At 43.3% G+C, this 22774-nt stretch overlaps 1 protein-coding gene across 1 annotated transcript in view; it reads right to left on the bottom strand.

Moving 5' to 3' along the window:
* LOC138259621 (zinc finger protein 436-like) overlaps positions 1-22774 on the bottom strand; it is a 154401-nt gene that overhangs the window by 119330 nt on the left and 12297 nt on the right. The gene's annotated exons all lie outside the window — the stretch shown is intronic.

The raw sequence follows: 22774 nt of genomic DNA, 5'->3' as shown, positions 1-22774 counted from the left end.
TTTTAGAAGATTTGTATGTGAGCTACTGCTGGTGAGTAGTGTTTGAAAAGTGTAGTAGTGGTGATGTCGTTTGGACAAGTGTTATAGTTGTTTAATTGGTAAAAAGAGGAGGAGGGTGATTGTGGATAGAATGATGGAAGGCTGAGTACAGATTTTGTTATTATAAAAAGGGGTCTGCTATGAGTATTGTAAGGAAATGCCTTCCTTGGCATCTTTACCCCCTGACATTTTTGTCTTTTGTTGATGCCTTTTGTGATTGAAAGTGTGCTGGGACCCTGCTAACCAGGCCCTAGCACCAGTGTTCTTTCCCTAAACTGTAATTTGTTCCCACAATTGGCACAGCCATGGCATGGCACACAGATAAGTCCCTTGTAAATGGTACCCCTGGTACCAAGGGCCCTGTTGCTGAGGAAGGTCTCTAAGGGCTGCAGCATGTCTTATGCCACAGCTTGTATGTGCTGGTGGGGAGAAAATGACTAAGTCGCCATGGCACTCACATCAGAGTGCCATGCCCACCTCTCACTGCCTGTGGCATAGGTAAGTCACCCCTCTAGCAGGCCTTACAGCCCTAAGGCAGGGTGCACTATACCACAGGTGAGGTCATAAGTGCATGAGCACTATGCCCCTAGTGTCTAAGCAAACCCTTAGACATTGTATGTGCAGGGTAGCCATAAAGAGTATATGGTCTGGGAGTCTGTCAATTACGAACTCCACAGTTCCATAATGGCTATACTGAAATCTGGTGTGGTATTAAACATCTCAGCACAATAAATGCACACTGATGCCAGTGTGGGATTTGTTGTAAAATACACCCAGAGGGCATCTTAGAGATGCCCCTGAATACCAGTCCGACTCCTAGTGCTAGGCTGACCAGTTTCTGCCAGCCTACCACAACCAGACGAGTTTCTGGCCACATGGGGTGAGTGCCTTTGTCACTCTGTGGCCAGGAACAAAGTCTGTACTGGGTGGAGGTGCTTCTCACCTCCCCCTGCATGAACTGTAACACCTGGCGGTGAGACTCAAAGGCTCATGCCTTTTGTTACAGCAACCCAGGGCATCCCAGCTAGTGGAGATGCCCGCCCCTCCGGCCACTGCCCCCACTTTTGGCGGCAAGGCTGGAGGAGATAATGAGAAAAACAAGGAGGAGCCACCCACCAGTCAGGACAGCCCCTAAGGTACCCAGAGCTGAGGTGATTCCTGCCTTTAGAAATCCTCCATCTTGAGATTGGAGGATTCCCCCAATAGGAATATGGATGTGCCCCCCTCCACCCAGGGAGGAGGCACCAAGAGGGTGTAGCCACCCTCCAGGACAGTAGCCATTGGCTACTGCCCCCCAGACCTAAGTACACCCCTAAATGTAGTATTTAGGGGTGAGCCTAAACCCAGGAAATCAGATTCCTGCAACCTACAACAAGAAGAAGGACTGCTGACCTGAAAGCCCCGAAGGGACGATGGAGACGACAACTGACTTGGCCCCAGCCCTACCGGCCTGTCTCCAGACTCAAAGAACCTGCACAGCGATGCATCGACAGGGACCAGTGACCTTTGAGGACTCAGAGGACTGCCCTGAACCTGAAGGACCAAGAAACTCCAGAGAACAGTGGCACTGTTCAGAAACTGCAACAACTTTGAAACTTTAAAGTAACTTTTAAAGAACTCTCTCTTCCTGCCGGAAGCGTGAGACTTCTCACTCTGCACCTGATGCCCCCGGTTCGAGTTCAGGAGAACTAACACTGCAGAGAGGACTCCCAGGTGACTACGATGACGTGAGTACCCTGAGTCGACCCCCCTGCACCCCCACAGCGACGCCTGAAGAGAGGATCCAGAGGCTCCCCTTGACCGCGACTGCCTGGTAACAAGAACCCGACGCCTGGACCAAGCATTGCACCCGCAGCCCCCAGGATCGAGAGGAACCACTGTCCAGTGCAGGAGGGACCAGCAGGTGGACCTCTCCCTAGCCCAGTTGGTGGCTGGCCCAATAAGCTCCCCTGTGCCCTGCCTGCATCGCCCTCCATTGCTTTCAATAGCAAACCTGATGCCTGCTTTGCACACTGCACGTGGCCGTCCCTGTGCCGCTGAGGGTGTGTTTTGTGTGCCTGTTTGTGTCCCCCACAGTGCTCTACAAAACTCCCCTGGTCTGCTCCCCGAGGACGCAGGTACTTACCTGCTAGCAGACTGGACCAGAGCACCCCTGTTCTTCATAGGCGCCTATGTGTTTTGGGACCTCCTTTGACCTCTGCACCTGACCGGCCCTATGCTGCTGGTTCGGTGGCTTTGGGGTTGCCCTGAACCCCCAACTGTGGGCTGCCTATGCCCAGGAGACTGACTGTGTAAGTGCTTTACTTACCTGAGAAACGTAACTAAACTTACCTCCCCGGGAACTGTTGATTTGTGCACTGTGTCCACTTTTAAAATAGCTTATTGCCATTTTAACTAAAACTGTGTTTACTACTGCTTTGAATCAAAGTTCTATACTAAGCTGTGTGATGTACCTTGCATTTTATGTACTTACCTCAAATCTTGAATCTTGTGGTTCTAAAACAAATTAAGAAAATATATTTTTTCTATATAAAAACTATTGGCCTGGAGTTAAGTATTTGAGTGTGTGTTCCTCATTTGTTGCTTGTGTGTGTACAACAAATGCTTAACACTACCCTCTGATAAGCCTACTGCTCAACCACACTATCACAAAATAGAGCATTAGTATTATCTAATTTTGCCACTATCAACCTCTAGGGAGAACCCTTGGACTCTGTGCACACTATCTCTCACTTTGAGATAGTATATACAGAGCCAACTTCCTACAAGTATGTAGAGGGAAGTGGTGGTGCTTTATATGAACATGGAGTGTGTGTCTGGATGCATTACAGTTTTTTATAAAAGTGGCTTTGTATTGTGTTTGTAATGTGTGAATGTGTTAGTGGTATGGGACAGAGTTATATTTTGTGTGAGAATGAAGATGCTGAGACACCCTGTGACCCAGGCTTAAATAGCCCTATTGGCCAATGGAACCCTAACCCTACCCAATTAGAATCCTAACCCTAAACCCAAAAGCCAATTGGAGACCTGGCCCTATTACCAATCATAACCCTAGCCCTTACAACCAATCAGAACAGAAACCCTAAACCCTTAGTCCAATAGGAACCCTAGCCCTAGTAACAATCCGAACTCTATTCCTGACAGCCAATCAGAACATTAACCCTTAACTCGTAGGTCAATTGGAACCCTAGCCCTAGTACTAATCAGAACCCTAGCCCTGACAGCCAATCAGAACAGTAACCCTAAACCCTTAGTCCAATAGATTCCCCAGCTCTAGTACCAATCAGAATGCAAACCATAGACTCATACTACAGCAGGAAACCCTAGCCCTATGGTCAATCAGAACACAAACCCAAGCCCTTAAGCCAATAGAAATACCAGCCCGAGCACCAATCACAACAACAAATGCAACAACCAATAGAAACTTATATTAGGGCCAAGTTACCTTAAACCAAGGCCCCTGTGGATGGGAGAAGGTAAGTGCTCCTTTTTTCAGAATCTCCTTGAATAGACAGGCACACTGAAATACAGCTTGCTGCGCACTCAAGTAGATCACTTTTTCAAGCCAAAATCAAGTGCTGCATAAAACTAAAGTGCAGATTAAGCAGTCTGGTTTGCCACTGGGGTGTATGTAGCCTTTTGTAACAAAAGGCCGAGGGGTAGCTTAATGCAGCCTTTGTGAAATACTAGGAGGAAAAATGTAAACAGTCACTGTTGAAAAACAGCAGTTGAAAGGCACTAAGTTTGTAGAAAAACAGGGAGGCAAATGTAAACAGACACAGGTAGGGAAAAAACACCTTTTTTTTTTACAAATGAGAAGAATACACAGAAAGTCTGTAGTCTTACCAGTAGGCCTGGGGTGAGTAAATGGACTCGAGCTCCGCGGAGTTAAAAAAAAGCTCAGTGGAGTTCCGCGGAGGTGGAGTTCGGTGACCCGTGGAGTCCTCCGGAATGCGCCCATCTCAGAAGCGCTAAACAGGGTCGGGCCTGGGCAGCTAGGGTCAAACCGGCTTAGCTCTTCCGAGATCGCAAGCATCCAGTTTGTGAACAAACAAGGACTGAAACTGCAGCTTTCGCTCCTTATGGCCCTAATCTGAATTCAGGCCAGGGCCGTAGGAAGCAAAAGCTGCCAGGCCTGTCGTGCACTGGCTTGCCCCGTGTGCACTGCAAACGGGACAGGCCGGTGCACAAGAGGCCTGAAACGCCAGCTTTTACTGCCCTCGGCCCTGGCCTGAATTCAGATTAGGGCCATAAGGAGCGAAAGCTGCAGTTTCAGTCCTTGTTTGTGAACAAACAATGAAAACGAAGGAAAGAGAAGAGGACTTACCTAGGTCTTCCCGGGGGTCCACCTATCCTCGCCATCCGACGGCAACGAGTCTTCTCTTCTTCAGCGGCTGCCTCCTGTGCTCCGGTGTGCACTGCAGCCCAGTTATGGGCTGCACAGCGCAAGCGCAGACTGTCTGCAGTTATGCTGTGCAGCCCATAATCGGCTGCAGTGTGCACCGGGTGAGCTCAGCTCCACTGGCGTGGCTAGCAGAGTTTTTGGATAACTTCGCGCTCCAAGCAGAGCGCAGAGTTCCAAAAACTCTGTTAGCTCTGCCAGCGGAGCGGATCTCTCCGCACAGGCCTACTTACCAGCCTTCTAGGACTCTTGCTCACTGGGCTGTTTTAGGGTGCAGAGAAGCTCTCCCAGTTGAAACCTACATTATGTTCTCCACTGTACACTTGAAGACTGGCTGCAAGTCTTATCAAGATAAATAAGCTCCTGTAGGGTGGCTTTTAGGGGGCAAGGTCCTGGGTTGTCCAAATTCTAACCTAATAGGTCAATCATTTTTAGGTTGATATCCCACCTTAACGAGATTAGGGGAGGGCTAACTGGAATGTTTAACAGTGATCTTACAAATTTATTTTCTGTGATATTTAAGTCTCGAGGCATCCAGTGAGCCCCAGATTTACGCTCCCTATACTGCTTCACCCAAAGCCACTGATCTGTGTACCTTAACGGTCTGGCGAAGCTGCTCTATTAGCCGTTGTTTTGTGTTCCCTGACAATCACCACTGACCTCTGGGATGAGCGGGAGTTGCTTTTTTGTAACTATAAATCACTGGTAAGCCTCTCTATAAGCTTAACTCCCAGGTAATCAAAGCTCTTCACTCCGTCTATAGTTGACCCATCATGCAGCTTCTTTGTGAAAGAGCGATGGAGGTTTATTACCATACATTTTAATTTACCTGCATTTATCTCTAGCCCTCTCCATTTACTAAATTCCACAAAGTGGTTGAGCAGTTGCTGCAAGCCCATTGGGGTGTGAGAAAGTAACAGGGTATCATCCACAAATAACAGAAGAGGGAGATATGCTCCAGCAATCCTATGTGCGTCATTCTGGCAGTTATTTATCTCTTCCACCATTCCATTAATAAATAATATAAAGGGCATAGGAGCCAGAATGCATACCTTCCGCACTCTCTGCTCGCTGGGAATCTGGGGGGTGGAGGGGAGATAGACCACCAAGGTCATTTCACCTCACCTGAGCACCTTTGTGGAGTCTGAGTGACTAATAAATGGAGGAGGTCCTGGGGCAACTCCATCTGATCCAGTACCTCCCAGAGGGTGTATCTCGGTACTAGAACAAAGGCAGCCCTCATATCCATAAAGGCTACATACAGATGGTCCTTCTTGATAGTAATGTACTTCCAGCAGATTGTCAGGAAGCAGAATTAAGATCTGTCATCCCTATGTTCTTATGGAATCCTGCCTGAAGATGGGACAGGGCATTGTGCTCTTCCACTCACACCTGTAGAGGGATTAAAACTTGTCAACAGAAGGTCTTCTGTGTGTTGTCAATGAGGCTAATTGACATGTAGTTTGCAGAAATGTCCTTAGCCCCTTTTATATGGATAGGAACAATTATAGCACCACACCACAACTCTAGGATTTTATCTCCATTTGCTATAGCATTGGTTAATATATTCCAGTAGGGGACCCAGATATCTGGCTCTGAAATAAATCCACAGATATATTGTCAAGGCCAGGAGTTTTTTTCTTTTTTTCATATGGGAGAAGGAAGCTTTAGTTTCATTCAATGTGAATACTAATAGATGGCCTCTACAAGGTGAAAAGTGATGGGCAGGCCAAGAGGGGGCAACATAGGGCCCCTGCTTGAAAATGAACCTGCACATGTGTAATCACACTTGCAGTATAGAGTTTTAAAATAGTCAACACTTCTGGGGTGGAGTTGCCCTAACCCTTGCCTACAGCAACAGTGTTCCAAAAAGTTCTATGATCATGCTTCTCAAGTGCTTCTAGCTTCAGTGCCCATTGTTCCTCTTCCCAATTTTTTTTAGCCTTTAGGAGACCTGTTTTGTACATCTTCCTAGCTGATGTAATATCTCTTTTAGACCCCTCTTTAATGGCTTCTATCAGATCCCCATTAGCAGTCCTACAGGCAGTTGTAAACCAGGCACAAGCTGTAGGTTTAGCTTGTGTCTTTCTACCTTGATTGGTAAACAGACATTGAAGAGTCTCAAACAGCTCCAAATGTTTAATGTTAAACTTGAAGGTATTCATGCTACATTGTGCAGTAGTATCAAATTATTAAAATTCAGTCACTAAGGATTTACAAATGTTAGGCTTCATTCCTTCATCACTACTAAAGGAGGCCCATTTTAACTTTATTTGATTGTAAGAGCTAGTGGCATTGTAAAGGAACCATTATTATGCTCAAGGAACTTACTGAAGAAGTCTGCAACAAACTCAGCAATGAGGGCATTATGGTCACTGTGTAACCTGGTGACAATTTTCATATTGGCCAAATAGGACCAGAGCCTCAGATCTAGCAATATACTGTCTATATAATTAATTTACAGGCCCTTTTTAAAAGTGGGCTGGGGCCAATAGTCAGACTTGGAGCGTCATTTGTGGCTTTTGGACCATGATCTATGCAAAAATTAAAAAGTTGGGGAGCCACTTTCAGCCATCTCATGGCTGATTTTGTTGTGGGTTCAGGGAGACCCCATTCACCATCTTCCTCAGCAATTAGAGCTGAAAGAGGTTCGAGAGGACTGTTAGAAACAAGGTGAATACCTAAAATATCCTTTAAGCCTGTGTCTAACACTTTCACCCTAAAATCACATGAGATTTTTAGCCAAATTACTAAATTCCCAGTTCCTTGGCGAGATTTAGCTGGAATAGCATTTATGTAGTAAGTAAGATACCTAGGCCTGTAGACTGGCTCTAACACCCATGTTTCCTGCAGTACAATAAGTGGTGAGAATCTATAAATTCTCCTCATTCTGGATCATTTAATTTGGCTTGTAGTCCAGCCACATTCCAGGACATAAATCTAACTGGGCCTCCTAGTACTGAGTAGTTAACTACAGGCACTAGGATTGAGGTGGGATCTGAAGAGACCATGCAGGGAAATGAAATGTGTTAGCTTGTCTATTGACGAAATCACTAACGCCTTTGCTCAGCATAGGCCACTGGCAAAGCGGGTAATTGAGAACATGCTGAGGAAAGGGATTTTAAAAGAGATCGTAGGGAGCCCTTGCAACTATTTGATCATGGGCCTGCGGAAGCAAAATGGTAAATATCAAACTGTTCAAGATCTACGAAAGATTAACTTCATTGTTGTTCAATGTTGCCCCGTGGAACCCAATCCAGCTACAATACTTTTTCAAATGTCAATCACTGCAGAATGGTTACCATCGTGGATCTCTGTCAGGCCGTCTCTCAGGCCGTCTTTTCTATCCCATTACATGAAGACAGCCAGTTCTTTTTTTTTTCGTTAGTGGGACAAACTTTTGCCGCTGTGACGTGTTACACAAGGGTATAGAGTCCCTCATTCTTTAATAAGATCTTGAAAAAGAATCTGCAGTCTCTGCAGATACCTTGCTGATCAGTTCTCGTGCAATACATTGATGACCGCTTGTGGCATCAGATACAGGAGAAGCTTGCAGACAGGATACAATTACCTTGCTAAATCATCTAGCTGAGAATGGACATAAGATGTCTCCGAGCAAACTGCAATATTATCAAAAAGATGTTCAATATTTGGGACATATAATTGAGAAAGGTTTGAGAAAGGTGTCATAAGAAAGGGAGGAGACTAATCTTAAAATTACTCCACCAAGAAGTCAGAGAGAAGTCAGGATGTTTCTGAGAATGGGTGGCTACTGCAAACAGTGGATACCAAACTTTTTCCTAGTGTCCAAGCCATTACTGAGGCTGACACACAAGGGTGTGTCTGATCCGCTTCCATGGGACACCGATTGCTTCAACGCTCTCCTAGAGCTCAGAGAAAGTCACCGTTGTGCCCCGGCACTAGGAATGCCGGATTACAGTAAGACGTTAATACTGTTTTTCAAGGAGAGGGAGAGCTTCGCTCTCTCAGTGCTTACTTGGATGCATGGAGACTCACAAAGCCCTGTGACATATTTTTTGGACTACCCTTCATCCCATAGCCACAGGACTGCCCGGCTGCCTTAAGGCAGTTGGAACAGTTGCTGTCAGTATCGAGAAATGTGAAAACATAGTGATGGGACATCCATTTACTGTTATGGTCCCTCATTCAATTGTGATATTGCTCACCCAAACAAAAATGCAATATATGACAAGCAGCAGACTTACAAATTATGAACAACAGATTCTTGCTGCTGAGAATATAGATTTGAGGAGTTGTTGCATGTTAAATCTAGCAACTCTTTCCCATTGCATGAAAATGCAAATGATGATGAAGTTGAACATGATTGTCTAGATGTCACAGACTTAAGCACCAAGCTAGGCCAGACATAAAAGATCAACCTTTGGAAGAGCCCAATTATGTAATTTTTGTGGATGGCTAATGTCTGAGAAACAATAAAGGTACCTTGAGAGCAGCGTATGCCATCTGTACAATTTAAGAAGTTGTGGAGGCTTAATGATTTTGAGGTGTTACCTCAGCACAAGTGGCAGAATTGACTGCCTGAACAAGAGTTTGTAGCCTATCAGCACAATTGAGAGTAACCATGTTTACTGATAGTCAGTATGGCTTTAGTGTTAATCCATGACTTTGGACAGTAATTGTCACAGATAGGTTTCATTACTTCATCTGGCTCACCTATCATAAATGGTGAACACGTAAAAAGACTGCTTGATGCCCTACAATTACCAACAAACATTGCTGTGGTTAAAAGTAGGACTATGACCATGTCACAGTTGGAAACAGGTTTGCTGATGAAGTTGCATGATATTGTGCACTTAAGGCCTGCACATTTAATGGAGCATATACAAATCTAAAGAAGACACTGCTTTTTCAATGTTGTTGACAGTGGCTGATACTTGGGAAGAACTAAAGAGATTGCAGGTAGCAGTTTCAGAAGCAGAACAGCAGGGTTGGATAAAAGCAGCATGTGGTAAAAATGCAGATGACATTTGGATTCCAGCAGATGGGAGACAAGTGCTGCCGGACAGAATACTGTTTCCCATGACAAGACACATGGTCCTACACACCTTGCAAGAGATGCAATGGTGAGATTATTCAGACAAAATTGGTTTAATTCTAAATTTAGAATGTTTGCAGAAGAATTGTGGCATCAATGTGTGACATTCCAGAAGATCAATGTAGGGAAAAGAATACCCGTAACATTGAGTCACTTAGGAAGATCATGTGGCATTTCAACAAAATGCAAATGCACTTCTTCAAGATGCCTGTTTGTAACAGATAATATATGTCTTGGTTATAATGTGCATTTGTTCTCGATGGGTGGGAGCCTACCCAACACAGAGAAAAAAAGTCTCACTGTAGTAAATTACTGTTGCGAGCATTGATACCCAGGTTTGAGTTCCTGAGTCAGATGGCAAGAATCATTTCAACAATGAAGTCCTTAGAATGTTGTGTGCAGCTCTACAGTTAGAACAGAGGTTACATTGTAGTTATCAACCAGAAGCCTCTAGAGTTGTTGAACAGATGAATGGAACTATAAAGTCCCAGTTGGCAAAAGTTTGTATATCCACCTCACTGAAATGACCAGATGCTTTGCCTTTGGTATTGATGAGCATCTAAAGTACTCCTGACAGGAGAACAGGATTATCACCACATGAGATCTTTGAAGGGCATGCAGTAAAACTGCCTGCGGTACCTGCGAATGTGACTCGATTATTACAAAGGATTGGTTCATGATGCGAATGATCACAAAACTATGGTTGGAAGAAATTGAGATCAAGTGTGTCAGTTGCACGCATACCATCGACTATCAATTAGGAGACAGAGTTATGTAGTGTAAGTGATACAGAACAAAAAGGTCAACAGACTCCAAGAAGGTCAAAAAAAGCCAGAGTAGCTCGTTGAAGGTATTCTGTACCCGAATGGACCTACTACACAAATCAAGCACACCGAGGGTGAAGAACTTCCAAACTGACGACATTTTAATTATATGGCAGGGTACATTGAGAGTTGCAGACAACTTTACGGCTTGGATCAATACCCTTGATCCATATTTGAAATTCACTGCTACAGTGTCTGCCACTCACTTACCTTTCTTGGATCTTATGATCACTATTAACAATGGTAAATTGTCCACCAGTGTTTACCATAAGCCAACAGACCGCAACTCTCTTCTATTATATGAGAGCCACCACCCTAAATCCTTGCAGGATAATTTACCGGTAGGCCAGTTTCTATGGCTAAGACGAAATTGCAGTTCACCTCAAGAATTTGATCACCAGGCCGATGTGCTTCAAGAGAAGCTTTATGATGGCCATTACTCCTCCAAAATTGTGAACCAGGCACGTAAAAGAGCTAGAAATAATAACAGGGATGCCTTACTCACAACCACCGAGAAGGTACCTCAGACTAGATTAACATGTATATCTACTTATACACCTTTGTCTAATTCAATTAGGAAATTGATCAGTAAACGATGGTCGATACTTACATGCGGGGCCGTGAATTACCATGACCCCTTTTCGCATTTAAACGTACAGCTAATATCAATGACGTTGTGGTTCACACCCGGCCACGACTATCACGTGACATTCTGACTCAAAGGACGCTTTGGGATCTTCCCCCAGTGGAGGGTCATCACCCCTGTGGTACCTGTAATGTATGTTCCCTCACTAGACACTTAACAACATTGCAGTTAGACACTATCGGCACCTGGCGCCTTGAAAAACACACTAATTGCAATACTAAAAATTGCATATACATGACAACATGCCCCTGCAACTTATGCTACATTGGCATGACAACTAGGCATGCCAAGATACGTATTAATGAACATAGGAGTAACATCAGATGCAAGAGAATTACCACTAAACTTTGTGCGCATTTTCTGGAAACACCACATATATCTGACGACCTTGGGTGGGTGATTTTGGAAGCACCAGGGTCCGACCTAATGATCCAGGGTATCTTTTCAAGATTGAACAAAGATGGGTGTTCAAATTAGGGAATAATACCCACGGCTTGAACGGTGACATCCCGTGGACTTCACTGTCTTGACACTGATTATTAACATTAATGACTTGATATAAGTCTCCTTTAAGATATTCCCTCTTTTTGGGTTCAATGAACAATATCTGATGAGCCAAAGGATTCTCGCATATTTTTGAATATCCTCTTTAGGTCATGAAGGACCGCAACATTTTTTAAGGTGAAGGGGTTTGGACGTTGGACCCCAATACTCATCATCTATACTGGTGACCTAGAAATAGAACTTCTGCCTTTGGTTAAGAAGTAAAATATTCTGACTTCTAATAGGCCACATGTATTACTGAGGATGACTTGGAATAAACATAGTGACAGAACATTCCTGATAGTGGCTCAGTTTTCTCCCCGGGACCCATCAGAATTTTCTGATGGTTGAAAAAGCGATGTTAACATAATCTGATGTCTAATGATTAGACATGTTTATTTTGTTGCAGTATTATGTATTAAAAATATCAGGAAATAGATTCCGGTCCTTTAGAAACGCTGTAATTGGTATCCTCGGACTCCCGGCCTAAAAGGAAGATAGTCCCTCCTTTATTTTTATACCCGGCTGCTAACGCGAGTCCTTTCTTTATCTTCACTCCCTCAGACGCGCGCGAGCCGGAAGGAGCAGTTAATCCCGGCATTTCGCTGCGTCTTTTTAAGGACTCTGACAGCGCCCGCAGAACACCTAATGCGGGAGCGCCGTCCAGAGGGTAGGTCCATAGCGAAGGACCATTAACAAATTGCAAGTACACTTTTGACTTGACTTGGGTGGTATTAATTCACCGATTTTAAGGCATGTTATAGCTTCAGCCCTGCATATACTATTTTAAACAAACAGACTCCGTAATGAGCCTGTGGCATGTCAACATTGTGGCATTATGTATATATACATTACTACTGACAACATAATTATATGTGCCTACATGCTCTTTGACAGTCTCTGTGATTGAGAACCACTTTGTTTACACGTGACAATGGTTACTTTTTATATGTACATTTGTTTTAGTTATGCCACGCATTAATTGTGTTGATGACTATTTTTATTGATTACACACAGTGTTTATGTGAGTCCTTAGAACGTGTGTCCCAAGAAGCCTGGTCTCAATTTGGGGATGGTAAGCCTTGACCCCATGTTTTTTATGTTTTGTGTTTGACCCATCACACATGTATTTCACAACAATCACTGTCTCACCATATTATGTTTTTTTCTGGTGTGAGTATTCTTTTGTCTTCGAGGGCGACCTGACTTTACCAGTTGACTTCAATGTAAGTGACTGTTTTAAATCCGAAAGTGAGGGTGTCTCAATTCTTTGTTATTACATTTTGGAGAAGAGGTTTAATATTATGGTTTTAGTCCTGATGAAGCGTTAATGGATCCGGATGGACCGCAAGGACGCGAAACATGTGGACCTTGGTGTGAGGCACTATATCAATTATAGTCCCCTTAGGTTTGTTGTTTTTGAAAGTCATTGAGCATCATACTCTAGTGTTACTTTCACTCATTTTTAATCTTGGTCTTCATCCTCCTTGTACTGATTAAAATTATGATGTGTTGGTGCGATGAATAACCAACTTTATATATATCTTTCTGTTCTCTCCAACTTATGCTGGTGTCTGAATGTAGACATCCATGCTTAGATAGTAGAACAGCACGGCGAAGAGCCCCCCTCGGGGAGCCCGTCAGGCATGGCAGCGCCGGCCTGGCGAGGAGCATTTCCCGATGATGATGCCAGTCATCCATTGCGATGTTTGAGGGCTCTTGCTCCTGAGCCTTCAGGTCTCCTAGGATGTCAGAATAGTTTGGAACAGTGTACTCTAATTTATATGACTACAATTGGGAGACTGTACACTGGACCATATAATCTCCCGGTCCATCCCCTCCCTCCCCCCCTTTTTTGATTCACATTAAAGAGTGTATTCAACTAGCCAAGGCTTCGAGTTAGTCTTGAAGAAAGAAGTTCAGGATTGAATTGTTGTTTATCGGTTAACTCCTCACCAAATGACACTTAGATCACTCTTTGAATTTTTAGGGTAATGAAGCTTAATATCATGTTAGTTCCATTGTGGATGAGTTGGAAAAAAAGGGTTGGGTGATGTGCAAGATGACATGTACAGAGTAAAAGAATGTGTAGGCTTGTCTGCTACGAAACATTTGAATGTTATAGGGAACTATTTGTCATGTGAGGGTGGCTGATGTTGTGAAGATGAAAGCACCCACCAGGAATACAGCAAGCTCAAGTTTCACAACTCCTTTGAAGGTGCATAAACTTTTCCAGAATGCAGTCAAAACATTTGACTGAATAATTTGGAAGTTAACCAGGGTGATTGTTTTGAAAAGTCCTGTAGGAGGGTTGGAAGAAGTAACGCAGTGCGGAGGAAAGATTTTGAAGACTTCTAGGTTTATAGAGAATACCTAAAACCTCTTCATCTGTGAGACTTGTGAAAAAAACAGGTGTCTCTAAGGTTGTATGTGAGCTCATTTCTGTTTTGTGTATATTCTGAAAGATGAATGGTGTTTCAGAATCAACAAGGCCCATGATTCTTTTGGAATGCAAGAGTATAACCAGACTTTTGGCCTAATTTACGTATTGACGGACTGGTTACTCTGTCACAACGTTGACGGATATCCCACCTGCCGAAATCTAAATCCCATAGGGCAGAATGGGATTTCTATTTCAGCGGATGGGATTTCCGTCACCGTTGTGACATGGTAACCCTTCTACCAATATCTAAATCAGGCCCTTTGTAAGAAGAAGATGACTGCTGTTGGAGGCTGTGGCTCAAGTCCTTGGAGATACACACTTATCCACTGTTTGCAACTTGTTGTCTTCTGAAGTAGATGCTCTACTACTTCAAATATGTTATTCTACAGAGCTTACAAATGCTAGAAATTACGCATGAAGTGACTCATGAAAATAAGTAATTATTGGCACTATTAATATTGTATTACTATTATTATTATTATAGCCAAAGCAATCAGCACCGGTTATTTCTGCCTTTTTGCAGTAAAGGTATTTTGGTTTACAGAACATTTTATTTTACATTCAGTGCAAGTTTGATCCCATGTTTCAAACTTCTGTTCTCAAGATCCCAGCACCATTCAGTCTAACATTAGGACACTGCATCACCACTTACAGTAGATTTATTTGGTCCACAAAAATACAAGCTATAAGTAGATTATTTGGTACATATTGATATTGGCCAAAAGTAAAGATGTATTGTGTTAATGCAGTTCAATCATGTGCACAACCCTTTTTTATTTTCCCAAGTTCATCTTCTAATTCCTATTGTCTCATAGAAAGCAAAATCCAGAAACATGGGTTCTGTGGGGCTTTTTCTGTGAAAGAAGGGTCTGGATTATGATTGAAGGCTTAACCTCGCAGAGGTGAACTACAAAATATGCTACACTCAGTATTGAAGTAATCAATACTGACTTTATAGCCACATTCATGGTGAAAAAGGGAAGTCTGTCATCAGTTTTTACAATCAGACATGTTCAGACTCGTGTGATTCTGTACACACTTCATCAGCCAATGCTAAGTGATGGTGCAAGGTCCTTCATTTCCTCTTAAATAATGTTGCCAGAAATCTCTCGGTATGTGGTCATCCAAAAAACTGCTGCCCAAAAAATTAGGACAGTCCTGATTTCCTGAAGGATATAAGTGATTAATACATTCATGATCGATACTTCTAATGAATTGACTTTCCGGACTGGTGCTATTAAGTTAGTTCTTGCTCTTAACACTTTTTATATTGAGTTTTCTCATGAAAAGCAGGCATGAACAATCACTTTCCACTTACGTTTCATAGGAAGGACATGTCCAACAGAATTTACTTAACAGGATCTGCTCTGAGAATGACGCACATCATTTTTCCAAAAACAGAACTCAGGTGGATGAAAATAACACCCCTTGACAAGAAGCTGATCAAATCCCTCAACCAAAATCTCCCAGCTGAATAGCCTGGGAAAAAGTGGGATATTGAAATAGTCCTAAATGTTAGAGATATTACCCTGAACATCAAGGATGTGAAAAGCTAAAAGAAGAAATTCATATTTAGAAAACCTGAACAAAATTCCAAATTTATGAGGCTTATCATAATTTGTACCCATATCAATAAATGATAAAGTAGTTAATTCCAGTGAAGGGCTTTAGAGAACTTCCTTAAGCCCATTACTCTTATTTATGTAGTACATAACTTTCTGCTTCAGCCCAAATTGCAATGTTACCCTTTCTTCGCTATCAGCAAAGCAAAGTTAGAAAATCTAGTTTAAACCGTAGCTTTCTTAGAGCTTTTAAACTGACCTAAGTACGACCCCTCAAAGTTAGCCAGGTCATTGTCCCAGTTAATTGGTCCAACAGGGCTGTCCTTTAACACCCCTGTTGCCACAGAAAAGGGCCCAGGCGGGGTGTGGTGATGTGGGAGATATCACCTACACATTCTGTGTACTTGCCTAAGGCCAGAATCATCTACCTATCAAAACACTGTCTGCAGAAGAAAAGTCATACCTCTTCATGACAAGATCTATGGTTTTCAGTCTGTAATACACCCAGTGGCCTCTCAAAGGAGCAAGGGTAGGCATAAACATCCATGCAGGGACACAGGCCCAAGACATAAAGAATATCCAAAAGGGTGGCTATAAATGAAGGAGGGTGGGGAGTCACATCTATCCACAATGTAACGCTCAATGACCGCCAAGAAAGAAGAACAACAGTGAGTCACAAGGAATAATCATTCAGGTAGTTCTCATTTACCTACACATAGTCTGTGCCCGTTTGCCCCAGAGGAGGTGTATGTGCCATCAGAGGGTCTGGGGAGCCAAGAAGAGGATGAGATAACCCACAGGTGTGCAGGAGCCCTTTCACATAGACCCAACAATACTCAACCTTGCTGCTCCACCCTCAAAGTGACCAGCGCAGGGAGTATAATCACAGGTTCCTGAGGGAAGATAAATACAATCGGGGGCAGAGATCTGCGTGTGGCACCTCTCTTAGCAAGTCCAACCTGAGGAGTAACTGAGCATGTCAAACCTGCTTTCTGGCAATATTCAAGAAGGCTGCCGGTGTACAGGTTTGAGTCAGCAGCCGCCAAATGGAACAAGGATCCCAGACCCCACTTCACTTCTTCTCTTTAGTCTGGAGGGCAGGGATCATCACCCTCAGGGTGCTTTTCTTGTACCGAATGAGTCGTCCCCATCATGCACCAGGAACCACTGAAGGCAGGCCTCCAATGTTCTTAGAGATATCCAATTCCCACTCACAACACTCTTCCTCCTTTCTCAATGAGGAGAAAAATAAAGGCTGCTAACAGTTCTACACACTAGACCCTGAACCTCGTGCTCTTGCCACAAAGCCAGGGAATCTCCCACCTGGCTTACAAGTGGTGTCTATTAGTAGCTGGGCCCCCATTTCCTTTTTGTCTACCAGCCTGCAGCTCCAGCCACCTCTGAGGGTGTTACCTGCAGGTCACAAGCTTTAAAGCTTGCAATACATATCAGTGAGTTAAGAACCAGCATCAAGGAGCTGCATGCAGCAGGCAAAGCATAAGTGCAAAACATTACTGTTTTTCATTATTCTGTGGTGGCTTAAAAAAAAGTTCCTTGTGTAGTAATAAAGACTCATATATAGAGTTATATAAAAGCTGTAAAAAAAATTGCCTCTTTTTGACAGGTCACCCCAATTCTTTTGGACTGGTGCTGCTAGTGTTATGACTCTACACAGTGGGACACTGGTAACCAGTGTATATGTTCTGACCCCCCCTAAAACATATTCAAGGCCTGTAAGTTGAATGTTACTAGAAGCCTGCAGAACATATTGTGCCACCAATAATGTAAAAATGGAAAGTGGTTCTCCACGCTTGCCTCCGCAGCCTGGGCGTTAAGATTTAAAACTGCCTGGTCGACCTGGCAAAATAAACTTTGTTTCTAGGCTTAAGTTTTCCTTTTAATTACTTATAAGTCACCCCTAAGTTAGGGCATAAATCTGCATAGGGCAGGGTGCATGGTATTTAGATGGTAGTACAAGAATATTTCATGTTTTACATATCCTGAAAGTGAAAAAAACTCCAAAGTTGTGTTCCATGTTGCAAGGCTAGCTCCCCATTAAGAAAGCACTGGGTTACATTATAACACCTTATAATGCTTAATTTCAGTTTCAAAGTAGTTAGAAAAATGATTTGGGACTCATTTAATAGTAATTTAATGTCCAACTTAATGATCAAGCAAGATATTATATTTATATTTTGAAAATTACATTTTAGGAAGTTGTCTTTTTCCTGCTTAAGCCAAATGTACCTTTGTGCCAGTATTCACTGTAACCGGACTGTTGATGTCTCTCCCCCTGTGGTTTGATGTGGGCTGCGCCCAGATGCTGGACAAAGGGCCTGGATGTGGGAGACATTTCTTCCTCCATGAACACAATGGCGGGGTGTGCTAGCCTCTTTCCTGAGTTTCAGAAGATACCTACCCTGTCATTGGCAGATGTAACCCACACACAGACCTGCCTCATTTTTGTCTGCAAGGACAGTCTGCCTCCAAAACCAGTGGGTGAGGAAGCTACCCCAGAACTGATTTGAAGTGACCACAAGGGAAAGTTTGCCAATTATCAGAGCCACATCTCTATATAAACATTGGTAGGTCTGTATTGAGAAAGAAACGTTTTTCCCTGCTGGTTTTAGGTTGGGGGGAAGGGGTACTGCGGCATAGTCTATGGCACAACACACAAGACGGCTACAAAAGTGGGCAGGACTCACCCCTGGGAACTTTTATCTCATTTGTTAGGGAGCGACCAGGAGCTCCCCCACCTACAGGCTGGCATTGGGCATAAATGTGGCACCCCTACTAATTTCTTAAGAATACTACTGGAAATGTGAAAGACAGAGGAAAGACTGCACCTGCTGTTGTGACCTGTGAGGAGAACCCTAGGGAATAGTAACTAGGACAAACATATAGGATTGAAGGGTCAGCTGGCCGATCTCCGTTTATGCTACAGGGACACAAAATCTGCAAGACACTCACTTTCCTGAAAGAACACAGCTGACTAATTTCAACTGGTCCCTACTGGTGGCTTCTGTTAGAGTGAGTCCTGACTCCAAATCCTATTCCTGAGGTCTTTGAACCCTTGGTGGTGTTAAAGCATACCCCTCCTCTCCAAACTGGAAAAGCTGTGATGTTAAAACCTTCTGCCAACTTTTCCTTTGAAGAACCAGCAGGAGACAAGGACTGCAGATGAGGGGAAGCTGTCAAATGATGGGCCAGATCAAATTTGCTGTTCTGACCCACTGATTGAGGTCTAATGTCTAGAAATGTTTTTAAGTCTGAATGTAGAGGGCTTCACTTAGAGTGATGCCAAGCCTAAGCCAATTGACGTCGAGACCTTCCTTGTCACAGATGCCAGACTTCACCTGTTTGGAGATTCCTTACTTTTGACAATGACTGCAGCAGGACCCCAATCTTCAGCAACCAACCGCCCCTGATAGTCGAGTCCCGCTTCAGATCTAGCCTGTAGTTTGCCCTGACAACGACTCGTTGATGACCACCATTTCTTCACAAACATTTATAAGTCCGAAGGTAACTTTTTGAATAGGACCTAACTGGGCCTGCTATCCGACCTGCACTCCATTGCAATTGGCCTCAAACCTTACCCTTGTCCTGGTCTAGTGCAACAAGGTGCCTGTGGTTGGCAGTGTGTGCCTTTTGGCACTTACATTTAAATTAAACTTTGGAAAATCATATCTCTGGTTCCCCAAATTGTATTGTTTTCATTTTGGTGTTATTTTGTTCATTAAATATTCTTTATTTTTATAAGTTTATAAACTGGAGTGGGACTTTTATTATGTTGTGTTGCTGACTCTTTAACTGTTTTTAACAGTTCTTAATCTAAGCCTGTCTATTCCGCTCCATAGTTTACATTACTGAAACCTTTACTGCACCTTACAAGAACAGTAACATCACTTGCGGTGGACTGCCATCCACTCTAAGTAATAATCCACTTTCTCACAAATATTTTTTGGAGTACTTGCTCATATGTAGATATATCTGACTGTTTTACACTGCATGGATATCTCTAATATGTTAAGCCTAGAAACTCAAAAACCTGCCTCCAAATCAAAGTTTAGCCTAAGCACTTATGACGTCACAAGCTGACTGTGTTTCCTTGATGGCATTGGCATCAAATGATAAGCTACAGCTAGCCCCCAACCAGGATAACTCTTAAACAAAAGGAGGGTTGGTGGCCCTTTAAGATAGGCAATTATGCTGTGCCTAACAGGAACTAAAAGCAACAGGTCTCCTCATTCTGGTAATTCAACAAGGGAATTTCAGTAAAAGACTAAAAGAAATCACACTATTTGTATGTATCCAGCATGTCTACAGTGAACACTGTAATTGCCCTCTATCTATTAGCCGTTCCACAGTGCTTGCCAAACGTACCTGAGCTAAACTGTTCCAATATCCCCAGTAACAGAGCCAGCAGCTAAGCATTCAGAGAACCTATTTTGGTGTTCTGTCTGTGTCTGGTAACACCCCATCCTTCATACCTGAGCCAGGTCTGTCTTGATTACTCCACCATTGTTACTGCTGGGTGTTTGGGTCTACAGCCTCAGGATCGTGCGGTTGCAGACGTGCAAGAAATAAGACTAACACAGGGGCAGGATTTCAATTTGGCCCATAATATGCAAGAAACCAGTCAGATAGCAAACCGGGCAGCATGGACCTAACATAAATACCATGACAGTAAAAACCAGTGGAATCCTTCACTCCATGAATCAGTGACCTGGTGAAGAGACTCACATTTCTTGTGGCTCCTGACACCCCCTTACACTCGCTAAGACCAATCATGATGCAGGCCCGCCATAAAGCAACAGAAAGTCAAGGTGCCGGATGATCCACAGCGCTTGCTGTTGTTTATTTGTGCAGACAGTGGCCCACCTGCTGGATGATCTAGCAGCCAAATATGTAAGAGGCTACCCAGGATGGCCAAAGAGACAGCACCATTTTTGCAGCAAAACAAAGAGGAAATGGATGCAATGTGTGTGAGTTACGCTGTAGGGAAGAATGGTCAAGTTCCAGACCATCAAGTTTGAAAAATGGAGAATAAATATGAGTTGATTTGCCAAGGTTGCAGCCAGGGTAACCTAGTGGGTAATTTTACACTATATGTGTGTTGTGAGTACATAATAGAATAAATTAATTAATCAATGTTGCTCCAATATTCAGGGCCCATCTTCCTTGTTGATTGCAAAGACAAAGCTACCCATTCCTTTTTTGAGAGATGCTTTTCTTTCCAACAGTGAAACTCCCCTTTGATTTCTTGCTGGCTGTCATTTGGCAATGAAGGTCGTGGATCTGTCTGAAGCCAATCCACATTCACACCTTGGCCAGTTTCAACTGGTCTAATATTCAACCCTTTGATTCAGAGTTCAAGAAAAACAAGAGGACGAAGAAAGAAGACACATCTATATTATTATGAGACGGCTTTGAATTAAGAATGTGAGTTGTAGTTGGCTCAGACTTTCAACATTGATTGTCAAAGTTGGATAAATACTAGTCCACTTCAACAAGTAAGCTGTGCAGGTGTGTACACCAAAGATATGCTACATTGTGCTGGATAGACACACTGCAAGGGATAAAACTTCTATTGCAAGCTGTCATCTCCCAGACTCGGAAAAAGTCTGGATTCTCTGAACAAATTCTGGATTGCCCTAAGAAAAAGAAGCTGCCTGTCTACTGGAAGACCAGCGCAAGGTCCAGCCATCTAAAGACTACAATCCATTTCACCCTTGGTAATAATGACACCTTGGATGTCAATGCCCCCAGAAATACCTGAATAGAATCAGACGAGTCCCTTAAGTTTTTTATTGCCCTGGAACCTCACAGTGAATGTTACATACTACCTTCCCTTTCCAATAAAATACTGAAGTCATTTGAGGTATTAGCAATGCTTACAAACACGAACTGTGTCCCACCTGGGCCCTGTTAATCTCCCTGTTATTCTCTGTCACTGGACTGACAACAAGCAGCTACTGTTGCATGCAATTTTGATCAGACCCGATTAAATACCATAGGAAAATGTTCCTGATTTATCAGATGTGTTAATAATCACCTTATCTAACTATGGAAGTGAATGTTAGTGCTTACCACACTAAAAGCCACATGTCACGGTAAATAACTGTCCTTTTTCCTTATCTTAAATTATGGCACTTTATCACACCTAGTCATTGGCTGATGCAATAAACATTGCACCACTTATAATTGTGATCCCTGCGCAAATAGGGGTTCATGCAGGGATCGCAATTCAATAGCCACCTATAATCAGGCTTTAAGACTCTTCACAGCAACAAATGAGGAAGCGGCTGCTGGCCCTGAACCCAGAAGGCAGCAGAGGCAGCCCAGCTTCAGTGTGTCCAATGTGGGTGTAACTGGGCAAGGAAGCAATTGCGGGTGCTGTACACCCAGGATGGCAATCACAGGGCTGCCCAAGACCATATGGACCTGGGATGTGCAGGCAGCAGTGCTGGCGCCAAATATAGAATCCAAGGAAGTGCAGTCACAGTTCATCTAACACAGCTGTAGTAGAGGCTCCATATGAAACCAGCTAGCAGCTCTGGCTAATCTTGTTGAGTGGGATTACTATGTAATAGTCTATGAGCTGCTAACCCGTAACGCATCCTACAATAAGCTTTGCCTGGTGAACTACACCTGGAGGGTCAAGTACACAAAGGGGCTTGGTTGGAAAATTAAGAGTGCAATAGGAGTGGTGGTGAGGGAACACCAGAGGTGAACCCCAACACCCACACAAGATACTGCGTAGCAATCACAGCCTACCAAGGGCTCCAAAAAAAAACCTCATAATAGGACATTGTTTTCTATGTGCTGACAACTTGGCATAGATCAGGATTTTTTCTAGGCATTAATAAGGGTTTTACATCAAAATTCTAGATTGTGATTTTTCATATTCTGCTTTAGAGATTTTTGGAAGATTTAGGGAGTTCAGTGATTTGAGAATGCTACCTGCTTTTTTAAATGATACAGAGATGAGTTGGTAGGGTTGGATAAGTTAACAAAACTTGTGATGTGAGAAGTGTTTGTCAGAGATTTTGCCCCAGTGGATGTTAAAGCTTTTAAGAAGATACGAAGTTAGTAACAGTGTGAAGACTTTATGTATCTATACCTACACTAACTGAAAAATGTTGTGCATGGAATTTCAGGTGTAAATGTTTCCCAACTACTGATGCAGTCAACCATTTTTTTTTAGACTTCCATCAACCCAACTTGAGGACTCTTGA

The sequence above is a fragment of the Pleurodeles waltl genome, chromosome 9, assembly GCF_031143425.1.
Source record: "Pleurodeles waltl isolate 20211129_DDA chromosome 9, aPleWal1.hap1.20221129, whole genome shotgun sequence".
In the NCBI taxonomy this organism is placed as follows: Eukaryota; Metazoa; Chordata; class Amphibia; order Caudata; family Salamandridae; genus Pleurodeles; species Pleurodeles waltl.
The sequence above is the reverse complement of the archived record's forward strand: the minus strand, read 5'-3'. Positions and strand labels throughout refer to the sequence as shown.